Source organism: Salvelinus namaycush, chromosome 38 (genome assembly GCF_016432855.1).
Source record: "Salvelinus namaycush isolate Seneca chromosome 38, SaNama_1.0, whole genome shotgun sequence".
Taxonomy (NCBI): Eukaryota; Metazoa; Chordata; class Actinopteri; order Salmoniformes; family Salmonidae; genus Salvelinus; species Salvelinus namaycush.
In genome coordinates this window covers 18888221-18901561 of record NC_052344.1, presented here as the reverse complement: position 1 = coordinate 18901561, position 13341 = coordinate 18888221, and the positions used below count along the sequence as shown (strand labels likewise).

The 13341-nt window shown below is 41.9% G+C and overlaps 1 pseudogene; it reads right to left on the bottom strand.

The window, feature by feature from the left end:
• Nucleotides 1-4462: 4462 nt before the first annotated feature.
• LOC120031948 lies at nucleotides 4463-13059 on the bottom strand (annotated as a pseudogene).
• Between the last annotated feature and the right edge of the window lie 282 nt (nucleotides 13060-13341).

Sequence of the window (13341 nt, the reverse complement as noted above, 5' to 3'; positions counted from 1 at the left end):
TGCAGTCACTTCCTATGGACGTATTAGAGGTAATGCAAATGTACATTGAAACTGTTTGATCTGAGGTGTGGTCGGATATTTCTATTTTCATAATTTTTCAATAAAGTATTTCATTTTCCATGTTTTTGTTTGCTTTGAGTTCTGTATTTAAAGTTTAGACACATCCTGGACTTTTGATGTTTATTTAAGAGTCCGACAACTGACCGCCCAGACAAACAGACAAACTGTCATACCCAGACAAACAGAAAGGTGGAACTTGGCTTCTGTGAAAAGCGGGGCTGGTTCTGTCTTTCTCAGAAGTTTTGTATCAGTACTAGTTTGTTATGATGTTCTGCCAAGCGCCTCAGGGTGAGCTGCAGGTCACAGGAATGTGTGTGCTCAATGCTGCCAGCACTCTACTGGTCAACATCACAATCCCTCTACAGGTGCTTTCTCTCTGTAAAACAGACATACACACTCACCCATACACATAATCTCTGTCTCACACACACACACACACACACACACACACACACACACACACACACACACACACACACACACACACACACACACACACAGCTGTCCCCACCCCTGTAGGTCCTATTCCACCTGCAGAGTGAGGCCTGCGAAGGGGAAGGCCTAATGCAGGTACCCTGCTCCTTCTATGGGGTTATCCCTGAGATTTAGACAGATTAAGGGCAAGAAACGAAAGAGAGAGAAAAAAGGTTTCGTAAGAGAAGTGCAGGAAACTGGGAGTAGAGGTCTTTTCAGGTCAGATACTACTGGCTGGCAGAGGGGATGAGTGATTCGTCTCCAGAGAAGAGGGAGAATGAAGCGAAAGAGAAAGAACACGAGAGCCACACATCTCATCGTCCTAGTGGGTGGGGACGATCAGTGATGCTGAGATGGAGCATGGGAGACATCGGACCATACGCCAACAGACGCAGACATTAGAAACAAGGGCTCATTGTATCCTTTTGGATGGCCCATGTACGAGAATAGCACTTACTTACTGCATTAGAACTACAAGAGGGCACGCATTCAATTTGATCATGAATCATTTTTACTGACAGCTAATCACTTGTTTCCACAGATGGACGTTTTTTAGTCCGAGGGCGCAGCCCTTTGGATGGAGTTGTGTGTGTCTACAGGGAGTAACACAGAACAGTTTATTTTACTCCATTAATACTCCAAGGGGTGAAACAGTAGGTTTTATTGTGCACCGGTGTTGCTGCACGACAGAGTAAGGCAGGTATAGGGGAGGTGAGACCTCCACTCTTTCAATCCCGCTAGACAGGCCTGTATGTTTCTTGGAGCGTACGCACTAACCACCATCCGCAATCATAACATGCTACCACTCTCCTGGTCGACTCTTTGTTTGAACAAGTCCAATGTGGTTGGTCCCGTACGTTTGCAGTGTTGGACACAAGTGGTGCTGGAATGGTTACGTGAAACAGAGAAATCAATGTCGGAGCTCAGGATGCCGCAACCTCTCTTTGCACACACCACTGAACATTTTCCAAAGGCTATAATATCCTCTTAGGGTGAATTAGAATTGCAAAGTGCAAGGAGATTTTTGTGAGAAATGTGAGTCATGAATCTCTCAATCAATAGTGTCTCCCAGAATCAAAGTGACTCAAGACCACCACCTGGTGGTCTGAGCTCCAACCTCTGTTACTAGTCTCTCTAGACCAGGGATGGGCAACTCCAGTCATCGGGGGCCAGAGAGAGGTCCCACTTTTCCCCCATCCCTAGAAAACACAGGTGATTAAACTAATTGCGTTCTAAACTGAAAATCACAATTAGTTGATTATTGGAGTCAGGTGTGTTAGCTAGGGCTGGGGCAAAAGTGACACCAATCAGGTCCCCGATGACTGGAGATACCCATCCCTGTTCTAGACAGACGGCTTTCCTCCCACAATGTACCAATGATCCATCTTAACACGTCTGGTAAGGAAAGGGAAAGGGGGATACCAAGTCAGTTGTACAACTGAATGCATTCAACTGAAATGTTTCTTCCGCATTTAACCCAACCCCTCTGAATCAGAGAGGTACGGTATGTATATAATGGTCAGTTTGGCATAGAGGAAAGGGTGGCGTTGGTACATCCAGCTTTTTTAAGTCACTGCCTTATACGCTTCTTGCCCTATCGTAAACATCCCCTGGACACATAGTAGCTGGTAAAATGGAGATCACAGAGGTTATTTTTAATGGGGGCATTTTTGCTAGTTTGCATGAACTACCTTCACTAAAACCACAGCAAAGGTGTTGCCTGCAAACGTTGGTTTTGATGTGTCTGCCTTGTGATTTGTTGGGAGGGTTGTCTGTCTGAAGAGGACCCTCCCGGAACAACCAAGAGAATCTGCCATTAATCCCAGACCTAGTACTGTTGCTGCGCTAGGGCTTGGATTTCGGAGACTGCTTTGTTAACTTCTTTGGCATACCATGTAATTTTTGGCAAGTCAAGTGTAAACTGAGTTTGAAGCTTGTAGTATTAAAGTATCCATATTAGGATATTCTCATGACCCCGAACCTCTTATTATTTTGGGGTTTGAACAAGGAGATCCTTGGTTTGAAGTTGAACAGTAGGATAACCATGACGGAGCTATTTCTCATAGGCCAGGAAGGCTTTCCTGGTTAGTAGGCCGACTTGGCTTCCAGCTTAATCTCCAGTTGTAATGTAATAACCAACGCAGAGAGGAATCAAAGAGAGATCAGACAGGTGTGAACTCTCCACCTCTCTCTCTGTAATCCCCTCCACCACTTCAGACAAGATGAGGCCTTCAGCTAATTCCGCCCCAACCCACACATGTGAAGCCAGGGGCTCAAGAAAACGAGAACAAATGCTAATAATGAGCCGTATTAGAGGAGAGAAAACAAAGGAAGAGATTAGAGGTTTTCTTTGAGGTAAAAAAATTATTTCCTTTCATCTCCTGGGGATTTTCTTAGGCCTACATGATGTAAAACCAGCCTGAAGTGGAAATGTGTTGATCTGGATGAGGGCAATTGAGAGAAAAGGCTGCAAAGCATTACAATACAGACTAAATTTGACTACAATAAATCATTAGAGCACTCAGTACAGTGGGTTACACAAAATGTAAATTGGATCATTTCGGTCATCGTTTAATTTCAAGTGTCTCTGTGCAGTAATCATTGGATTTAGCAGCATTTTTTTGTTTATGAATGCAAAAGACAGTCCATGATCTGTGCTTCATCTATGTCTTCAGGCAGGACTCTGTGAATCCAATGACCCATCATTTTGAGTCTGAGGAGGCTAGCGTGCCAAGGTAACGATGGTCCATGACATTAGGAAACACTTAAGTTCTGAAGGCAGGACGATACTGTACATCATTGGGGGATTTGTGGTTAGTATGTGAGGCACAATAATTTTGCTTGGAACCAATAGTGGTTATCTTATCGTCATGGCAACCCCTTTTGTGTTTGGGGGCCTCAGCAGATTTGGATCTCAGTGGTGGGTTTTTTATCTGGGGGGGGATTTTTGGATTCGAGCTGTGCTGGATGTAAGCTGAGATACGCAAATTATTAAGTGCCCAAGGACGTGGATGTGTGCACCGCTGCACTCAAATCGAGCGGTATAGTAGATCAATCTTCGGCTCTGTGCACCATTTTCTCTCCACTGGAGAGGTTGAGTTTCTCTGTGAGTAAGGTGAACCATGTTTGATTTACACTGGAATAATTGAACAGGAAGGCCTCCCACTCAAGGTGGTTGGAGGCTTTCACAGCCACTGTGTACATCATGGTGCTTCAGAGTCTGAGTAGATCTATGAAACGATTTGCGTTCTGGCTTTAAAAATGAATATGGGTGAACTCTGCTGCAGACACATTGTCACTGATACAGAAACAAGGCCTCTATCACCCGTTGAACCCACAGGCAGAGAGAGGAAAGAGAGGAGATGGAGCGAGTTTATCATGCCCGTTGTGAAGCCCTACTGACCGTGTAGTGTTATACTGTGATGTCTGTGTGTCCAGGTCCAGCTTTAGATCCACTGGGCCTCAGTGCTGGCTCTGACAGTAGCCAGCTGAGGAAACATAATATTTAAATCATTCATAATTAGCTCCTTCCCTTTACTAAATAACACGTGAAGACAAATGGGTTCCAAGAATTTTCTAAATGGAAACAGTTGGTTTGGAATGGGAGGCAGTGGCACATAGGCTTATATTGTAGTACTCCAACCCTCTTTGACGTTCTCGTTCATGTTCCCTCTTTCTCTTGCTCGCTCGCTCTCTCAAACGCAAATACACAGACTTCGGATACTTTCTTGTCTCTTTCCTTGATCTCCCTCCATTGTCACTATTTTACACATGCATTCTAAGGTTTTTCTCTATAATCTCTCTACTTAGATAAACATTCTCTGACATATTTACCCTGTACATTTCCATGTGTGTCTCTCTCTTTTTCATGCCCTTTGTGATTGGACTGAAAAAATGTAAATATTTATTACTTTGTACATTCTCCTCACAATACATATATAACATGACTGTACATATCAATACATACACCCAACAAGGAAATATTAATTCATCTTGCAAAGAAATAGAAAGTGTTTTTCAGTTGAATAAATATATACACAGCATTTCACATCCATCCATTTAAAGGCAAAATATAGTTAAACTCTATAAAAAAAATAATAATAATAATGCAAGTATTAGCCCAGCAGGATTGAAGAGGTGGATATTCAACTGATTGTCTTAAATGGAACTACTGTATTTTGAGCATTGATTGTTTGTGCATTTGGCCCCATGGCCACACAGAGAAATTACAGATTGCACCTTTAAAGACCCAAAATGGCTTTCCATTCCCACCCCTCCAGAGGTATGTATCAGTTTCACTCCCTGAGTCTCTGGCTCAGTGTTGAGGCCCTCAGCCCAGTTTCTCTAGGGCACTGTGGAGTATCTTCAGGTCGTCTCTCATCTGGCCTAGGGCATGCTGGATCTTACTGGGCTGGTCCAGAACCTCCAAGCTGCAGGTGAATGGGTTGTACCGGACAGAGATGGGCCGTTTGATGGACGACGAGTACCGCCTGCAGGTAGAACAATAAGGGTTTAAAACATTGGGTCCATATTTGCGAATAAGCAACCATGTCATTTTAAACAGTTTCTCTGGCACCAAATGCGTATCAGCCAATTCAAATCTGCGATTTACTTGCATGTGACAGAAGTCAATGAGTGTCGAATTTGGTCAACAAAAAAAAGAGTAGCTTATTTGCTACTGTTAGGGTTGCGAATGTTCAACTGAGATAGGAACAGTAGCACACCTGAACTTGGTTAAAATAATTGTTTAATTCTAAAGTTAATAAATGGCAAATACAATTTCCGTATATACGGGTTCAATGTTTCATCACGCAGGATAAGACAGAGAACTGATTTGTTTCTGACAAAGATAGTATATTATACTCGTGACAGAGATTAGTTCCCACTTCCGAGCCGGCCTGTCAGAGTAGAGACTGGGCGTGGTTTAGACTCACCCAGCCTATCGTTGGTGTTGGCACATAAGCTGGTCCCAGCCCCTTTGCGCTTTCTGGTGTCCTGTCGCTGTTGCTGTGTAGATTACGCTCCCTCACCCCAGAGACTGGGGTCAGACAGTTTTATAACATTGTCTGAGATATCTGCACCTGTATACAATGTCCACTGTTCTCGCTCAAGGCTAACTACAGCTTCCCAGCACTCTTATCTGAGCTAACTGTTACTTCCAGCACACACACACAGACACCCAGGCGCCCAGGCCAACAGTTAGCTAATATTCAATCACATTTAATACAGTTGCTAATCACGTTTGTTATAGTATTCAATCACATATGATACAGTTGCTAATATTCAATCACGTGTGTTATAGTATTACGCAGAACCTCACATATGTTCTTCGTGTGTATAGCTTATCTGTTATTGTCCATTGTACACCACAGTCAGCAGTCTCATGATTCACCCCCTCCTGTGTCTCTCTAAGATTAGCACAGTCTCGGTCACACAGTACAGCTTCACACTACTGATACATTTGTTGCATACACACACATATTTCAGGCTGTGGCCTCATGGTTAGACAGAGCACTGGTAAGAGTAGAGACTAATGGAAAATACAGGTTCACATGAGTCAGTAATTCAAACTTTAATGCATAAGAAGCCCTATTAGCTTATAGTTAGTTAAGCATGTCAAAAAACCTTATAAAACCCCACACTACTGAGGTTTATTTGATCAAATAGAAGAAGTTCCGTAACGCATAAATTGAGATAAGTAGGACTCGTGACATCCCGGTAACTTTTAGAAAAAACACTTTATATTGGAGTTGTTTCGAGATAGCTATACATATTCATGACATGAAGCTAGTAGCATAGCATCTCTCTCCATTGAATACAGGCGGTTGACGTCAACAATTCTCATCAAATATTCAAATAAAGATTACAATAATGAGATGTATCCACCAAACCACAAAAAGGATAGGAGGGAGCTAGACAGCCTGCCATGCTGCTTTCTGGACAAGTTTGGATGGGTCTCAATGCATTGCATTCGTAACACTTTCGCAATTTGCGGTAAAAGGTGACAGAGCTAGAGCGGTGTTTGTCTGACAATGAGACATCCCAAAAATCGTCTTCTAAGGGGTTAAATAAAATGTTTTTGATACTTCAAGGGGTCTTCAGATTCAAAATCAAATAGCAAAATGACCTTAAAACAATTCCATATACAGTTGAAGTCGGAAGTTTACATACACCTTATCCAAGTACATTTAAACTCAGTTTTTCACAATTCCTGACATTTAATCCTAATAAAAATTCCCTGTCTTAGGTCAGTTAGGATCACCACTTTATTTTAAGAATGTGAAATGTCAGAACAATAGTAGAGAGAATTATTTATTTCAGCTTTTATTTCTTTCATCACATTCCCAGTGGGTCAGAAGTTTACATACACTCAGTTAGTATTTGGTAAAATTTCCTTTAAATTGTTTAACTTGGGTCAAATGTTTCGGGTAGCCTTACACAAGCTTCCCACAATAAGTTGGGTGAATTTTGGCCCATTCTGCCTGACAGAGCTTGTGTAACTGAGTCAGGTTTGTAGGCCTCCTTGCTTGCACACACTTTTTCAGTTCTGCCCACACATTTTCTATAGGATTGAGGTCAGGGCTTTGTGATGGCCACTCCAATACCTTGACTTTGTTGTCCTTAAGCCATTTTGCCACAACTTTGGAAGTATTCTTGGTGTCATTGTTCATTTGGAAGACCCATTTGCAACCAAGCTTTAACTTCCTGACTGATGTCTTGAGATGTTGCTTCAATATATCCACATAATTGTCCTTCCTCATGATGCCATCTATTTTGTGAAGTGCACCAGTCCCTCCTGCAGCAAAGCACCCCCACAACATGATGCTGCCACTCCCGTGCTTTACGGTTGGGACAGTGTTCTCCGGCTTGCAAGCCTCCCCCTTTTTCCTCCAAACATAACACTGGTCATTATGGCCAAACAGTTCTATTTTTGTTTCATCAGACCAGAGGTAATTTCTCCAAAAAGTATGATCTTTGTCCCCATGTGCAGTTGCAAACCGTAGTCTGGCTTTTTTATAGCGGTTTTGGAGCAGTGACTTCTTCCTTGCCGAGCGGCCTTTCAGGTTATGTCGATATAGGACTCGTTTTACTGTGGATATAGATACTTTTGTACCTGTTTCCTCCAGCATCTTCACAAGGTCCTTTGCTGTTGTTCTGGGATTGATTTGCACTTTTCGCACCAAAGTACGTTCATCTCTAGGAGACAGAACGCGTCTCCTTCCTGAGCGGTATGATGGCTGCGTGGTCCCATGGTGTTTATACTTGCGTACTATTGTTTGTACAGATGAACGTGATACCTTCAGGAGTTTGGAAATTGCTCCCAAGGATGAACCAGACTTGTGAGGGTCGACAACTTTTTTTCTGAGGTCTTGGCTAATTTCTTTTTATTTTCCCATGATGTCAAGCAAAGAGGCACTGAGTTTGAAGGTAGGTCTTGAATTACATCCACAGGTACACCTCCAATTGACTCAAATGATGTCAATTAGCCTATCAGAAGCTTCTAAAGCCACGAAATAATTTTCTGGGATTTCCCAAGCTGTTTTGAGGCAGTCAACTTAGTGTATGTAAACTTCTGACCCACTGGAATTGTGATACAGTGAATTATAAGTGAAATAATCTGTCTGTAAAAAATTACTTGTGTCATGCACAAAGTAGATGTCCTAACCGACTTGCCAAAACTATAGTTTGTTAACAAGAAATTTGTGGAGTGGTTGAAAAACGAGTTTTAAAGACTCCAACATAATTGTATGTAAATCAAAAAGAAAAGAGGACCAAGGCACTCTTCATATAATTAATTAAAATGCCTTTATTAGTATGGCATGTTCAATAGAAACAAAGTTTTAAAAATCCGACGCGTTTCAGCTGCATGGTCAGGGAGTACAAAAACATTATACAATGTCCTTTTTTGAACAGCTTTTCCAATTAGCCCTAATTAGAAGAGGGAGTGGTTACAAAATTGATTGGACACACCTAGTAAGCAATACTATACACATTAAAAAGTGAAATACTGTAGCTATGTTATCATAAAAATACAATTCCAAGCTCGAAGTATCAGGACACTTAGAAAGGTAGTTCTAACCTTAAATATGACTGGGAGAAGTGTCAAGAATAAGAAAGAAATATATTCCATAGTACACTAGAACACAGCAAAACATGAACAACAAGTCTAAACATAGCTGAGTGCAATTGAGCAAAATGTCCACTAGATAACAGCAAATGGACCTATCACAACCCTACAGGAAGGATGAGAAATCCATATCTTCATTTAAATCAGGGTATTTAGTGGCCTGTAGTTTGTAAATCCAAAAACTTTCCCTTTGGTTTAACTGTTTAAGACGGTCCCCTTTTCTAATAGAGGCCGGAATATGATCAATACCCATAGCTTGTAGGGAGGCAGGGTTGCCATGGTGTAAGGACTTATAGTGCCTTGCCATGGGGTAGTCTTCATTGCCTACCCGTATGGCGTACTTGTGTTCCGCTAAGCGGTCTTGAAGGCGTGTCTTTGTCCGTCCAATGTAGAACACCTTGCACTGTGGACATTCCAATCTATAGATGACATGAGTGGTTTTGCAGTTAATTAAATGCTTGACGTAATACTCCATTTTGGAAGCTGTGTCAACAAAATACTTCTTCTGTGCAATATTTCTGCAATGGTTACATTTAAAAGAGCCCTTGGGTTTGTGGTCAAGCCAAGTTTTTTGAGAGTCACCCGGAAGATAACTGTGGACTAATTTGTCATTTAGGGTAGGATATCTCTTAAAGCTTATGACTGGTGGCTCAGGAAAGACTTGGCGTAATAGCGTATCACTTTGGATGATTCCCCAATTATTTTGAATGATTCTTTTAATGTTCTCTGCTTCAGTGCTGTATTTTGTAACAAAATACACTCTCTGATGTATCACGAGGCACTCACCTTCGCAACAAGTTCTCTCTGTCAAGTAATCCAGCCCTTATACCTGCATCTTTCAGGACCTGAACGCTGTAGCCCCGATTCAAGAAGCGATTCTCCAATTCAGCAGATTTGACACTGTAGTCTGTTTCCTGATCACAAATTCTGCAGACTCTTTGGAATTGGCCATATGGAATATTCTCTTTTAGCCTTTTGGGGTGAAAGCTGTCTGCCCTCAGAATGGTATTCCCATATAGGCATTTTAATTAATTATATGAAGAGTGCCTTGGTCCTCTTTTCTTTTTGATGACCAATTTACCCCTTTTACCAAAGAGCACCTTCTGTCTACCAAATTTACTATTGTGTTCCTTAGTAGCGCTTCACTTCCTCCTCTTTCTACTAGATAAGTGTATGTAAACTTCCGACTTTAGCTTAGTAGTACATCCTCCCCCGATTTAAAACTCTTATTGGTTCAATTTAAATGTTGGCAAGTATGGACTCCAAGTGTCTCCTCACGTCATCTCATCTCTCTCATAATGATGTGTTAGCTAACACACCTGACTCCAATAATCAACTAACCATGATCTTCAGATCAGAATGCAATTTGTTGACTCAGCTGTTTGTGCTTGGGATGGGGTAAAAGTGTGACACCAGTCCGGCCCCCGAGGACTGAAGTTGCCCATCCCTGCTCTATGTCCATCCATACTCTGCTCATTCAGATTACCTTAAAATATTACAAAACGTAATATACTAATTACGAGTAACTCCTAAACAGCTGTCTTCAATCTGATTTGCTTCTGTGTCCTCACTCAGATCCCCTGAGGTTCCCACTGGCTTCTCTCCAAAACCCCTGCAGCACCGCGTCCAGGAGCGGCAAGATCAACTCAAACCCAAGGTATACGCCACATGTAAAACATTTCCTGTGACGTACTGAAGTGCTCACATATAGACATACACCACTTGTATGCATTTATGTACCTCATCTTAATCTTGGCATCCTCAAAGCTATCTGAGACAAAGTAGACAGGTTGGAAAGTCTGGTCCTGGTAAGGCTGGATTGCTGTCTCCTCTGGGTTGAATGGCTTCTACTCAGGTTCGTTAGAGAGAGCATACTGAAAGATGGAGATATGTGATTAGTTATCGTTTTAGACTCCTTCAGAAATGATTAGCGGCATGTTATATGAAAACAGATAATAAATTAGGAATTAGTCCCATCTATCAGTACAATTCTACAGAGTACCAATGTCAAATACTACTCACAATGAGTTCTCCATATGAGGACAGGAGGCCGGCACCGTATGCCTTCACAGTTCCATTCTGCTTACACAGTCCAAACTCCACCGTGAACCAGTACAACTGTCGGAGGAATGACAACAAGTGATGAGGAAATGATAAGGCTCCATTTCACACATTAGTCAAATTATCAGATTGGTCAGTATTTTATATTTCCACTAGATGGCAGCAAAGATCCATTATTTGCAGTCCAACACCCAACCTTAATGCAGTATCTAATGTTTTACCTCTGATTGGTAACTGCTTATTTTGAAATGAAAGCTCAAAGGTCAGCTCTTACAGTTGAGAGTCTCTCAATATCCTCGTCTGACGCTCCCAGTGAGGCAAGGCCAATTTCCTGCAAGTGACAAACAATTGTAAGTGTTGCGCACTGATAGGACAATTAATGTATTATTATAATTGATATATTATTACTCCCAAGCATCATATGAACCATATTATAAGTTTAAATGTTTTTACCTGGGAAAACTGGGCAAATTCTTTGTCTGCAAGCATAGGAATATGGCCGAGTAACTCGTGACAGCAATCTCTGAGAGAAGGAAGCGCAAAAGCAGTGACTACATGACGCACATGAATATGTCCATTGATTAGACTGATTATCATGATACACATGAATCATACATATGTTATTTATGATCAGTTTAGTAAACTTGTTTTTATGACACACAATATTTCGAGTGATTCTACTATGTCAATAACACCAATTGACGTACGGCTCCGGGGAGTGCATGGCGGATGTACTGGGTACTGGGTACACTGGAACACTCTGAAGGCCAGGCTAGCTAGGAAGTCTCTGGTGGAGAGTAGCCCTGCCACCGGACGCAGCTGGAAGCCTGTCTTCTCTGGACAAATAAGAACACATAGCAAGGTACCACTGTCAGACACATATTCACCAGTGGCATGGATGCTGATGTTCATACATGGTGTTTCTGCAATACGAGAACAATCCCTAATGTTGTTATTACTGTTGTAAGCAATCTACATGAAAATTAAGAGGCACAATCAATCCATAAAGGTGCGCACTGCGCACAGTCATCGACCAGAATTGGTCATTCAATGGAAAGTCGTGGGCATGCAGGATTTGCCTCTGTCGGTGTTTATTCTATTCCTTGAAGCTGGGCATAGTGCTGCTATTGCTCTGTCCCTCAGGCAGAGATAGACTGCTGGGCCTCACCTTTGAGGAAGGCAGAGACCTCCCGGAGCTGGGGGATATTGTCCTCCGTAGCCACACTCCCTCTCCAGCTGCTGCAGCCCACCCAGGAACTGTCTGCATGCCAGGTCAGGGTAGATGGTCCTCAGGGTCCGGTACACCTCCCTCCTGTTAAATCACAGCAGCAGCAGAGTCATTAGAACACTGTCATTCCAACTCAACTGTAGATTATTATCATTATGAAAGAAGTCTAGTATTATGGTATGATGTCCATCTCCAGTATACTATACATCAGCTGTTATTCTCACCATGTGGCCACCTCCTCTGGTGTGTACTCCACTCTGGGTAATGGTTCCCCCTTGTGGAACAGGGATGGATGCATCAATACGTCAGTCATTCCTTTACGAATGCATTTCTACAATGTCATGCCTTTGGTCCAATGATGCAGTGCTGGCACCTAAGAGCGACTGACTACATGGGAATAACTTTTTTGAAATATGAAAATGATGGGATCAATTTACTGTTTGTAATTCGCTGCAAGTTCAGCAATGAAGCACCTTCTTTTTCTGTATTCTGGATCACTGAATCCCTGTACAAGGAATCATAACATTTAGTTAGCCATGACATTTTTAGTTTGTTATCCTTTTTGATAGTTGAGTATTATTGCTAACAATTCAATGAATTATACAAGTATTGTATCAATGCCATATAAATGGTAGCCTAGCAATATTGCTAAGGTAAACACTAACTGGATGATCCTGGTCCATATCTGGGTCATATTTCGTTATCAACAGGTTGCATTTATCCAGATCTCTGATATTTCTGGGGAACCAGGGAACTGAAACAGGAAAATATGGCAGAGCATAATTATTTCACACAATTTAAATGATTAGTTATTGTATTCTAAACGATCATTTAAAAAAAAAATAAGAAAAACGTTACTATTATTAGAAACGTATGATTATTATTTCATTGAAATGTTAGAACCTTTTCCCTCTGGGATGGTGCGTACGTCGTCGGCGACTCTCTTGAGTGAGTTGATGAAGGTGTCTGTGTCAGAGATGTGCACTTCACACCTCATAAAGAACTCCAGATCATCACAGCCACTGTTCTTAGACTTCCTCCCTGGTCGGCTCTCAATATGCAGAAGCTTGGCTTCAAACGTCTGAATGCATGGTAAAGACATACATATCATATTTAAGCAAACACATGTATATTTTATCAAATTGATTCGATGCGGTAGACCTGATTTATTGAAGCTCCATCTGCAACTCATATCTAATGATGAACATGCTTTCCTTACCTCAAAGACTTTGCCAGTTTTAAAGAACCCTGCATTCTTCTCATGGCTGACTGCGAAAAGAATGTTCAGTGTCACGGTTCCTTCCTTTTCCTCAAACAAAGTTTCACCGCCCCGCGATGGGCCAGGGGAAGAGGAACCGCTGGCACGCTCTTTCCGGGCATCTTCGATCAG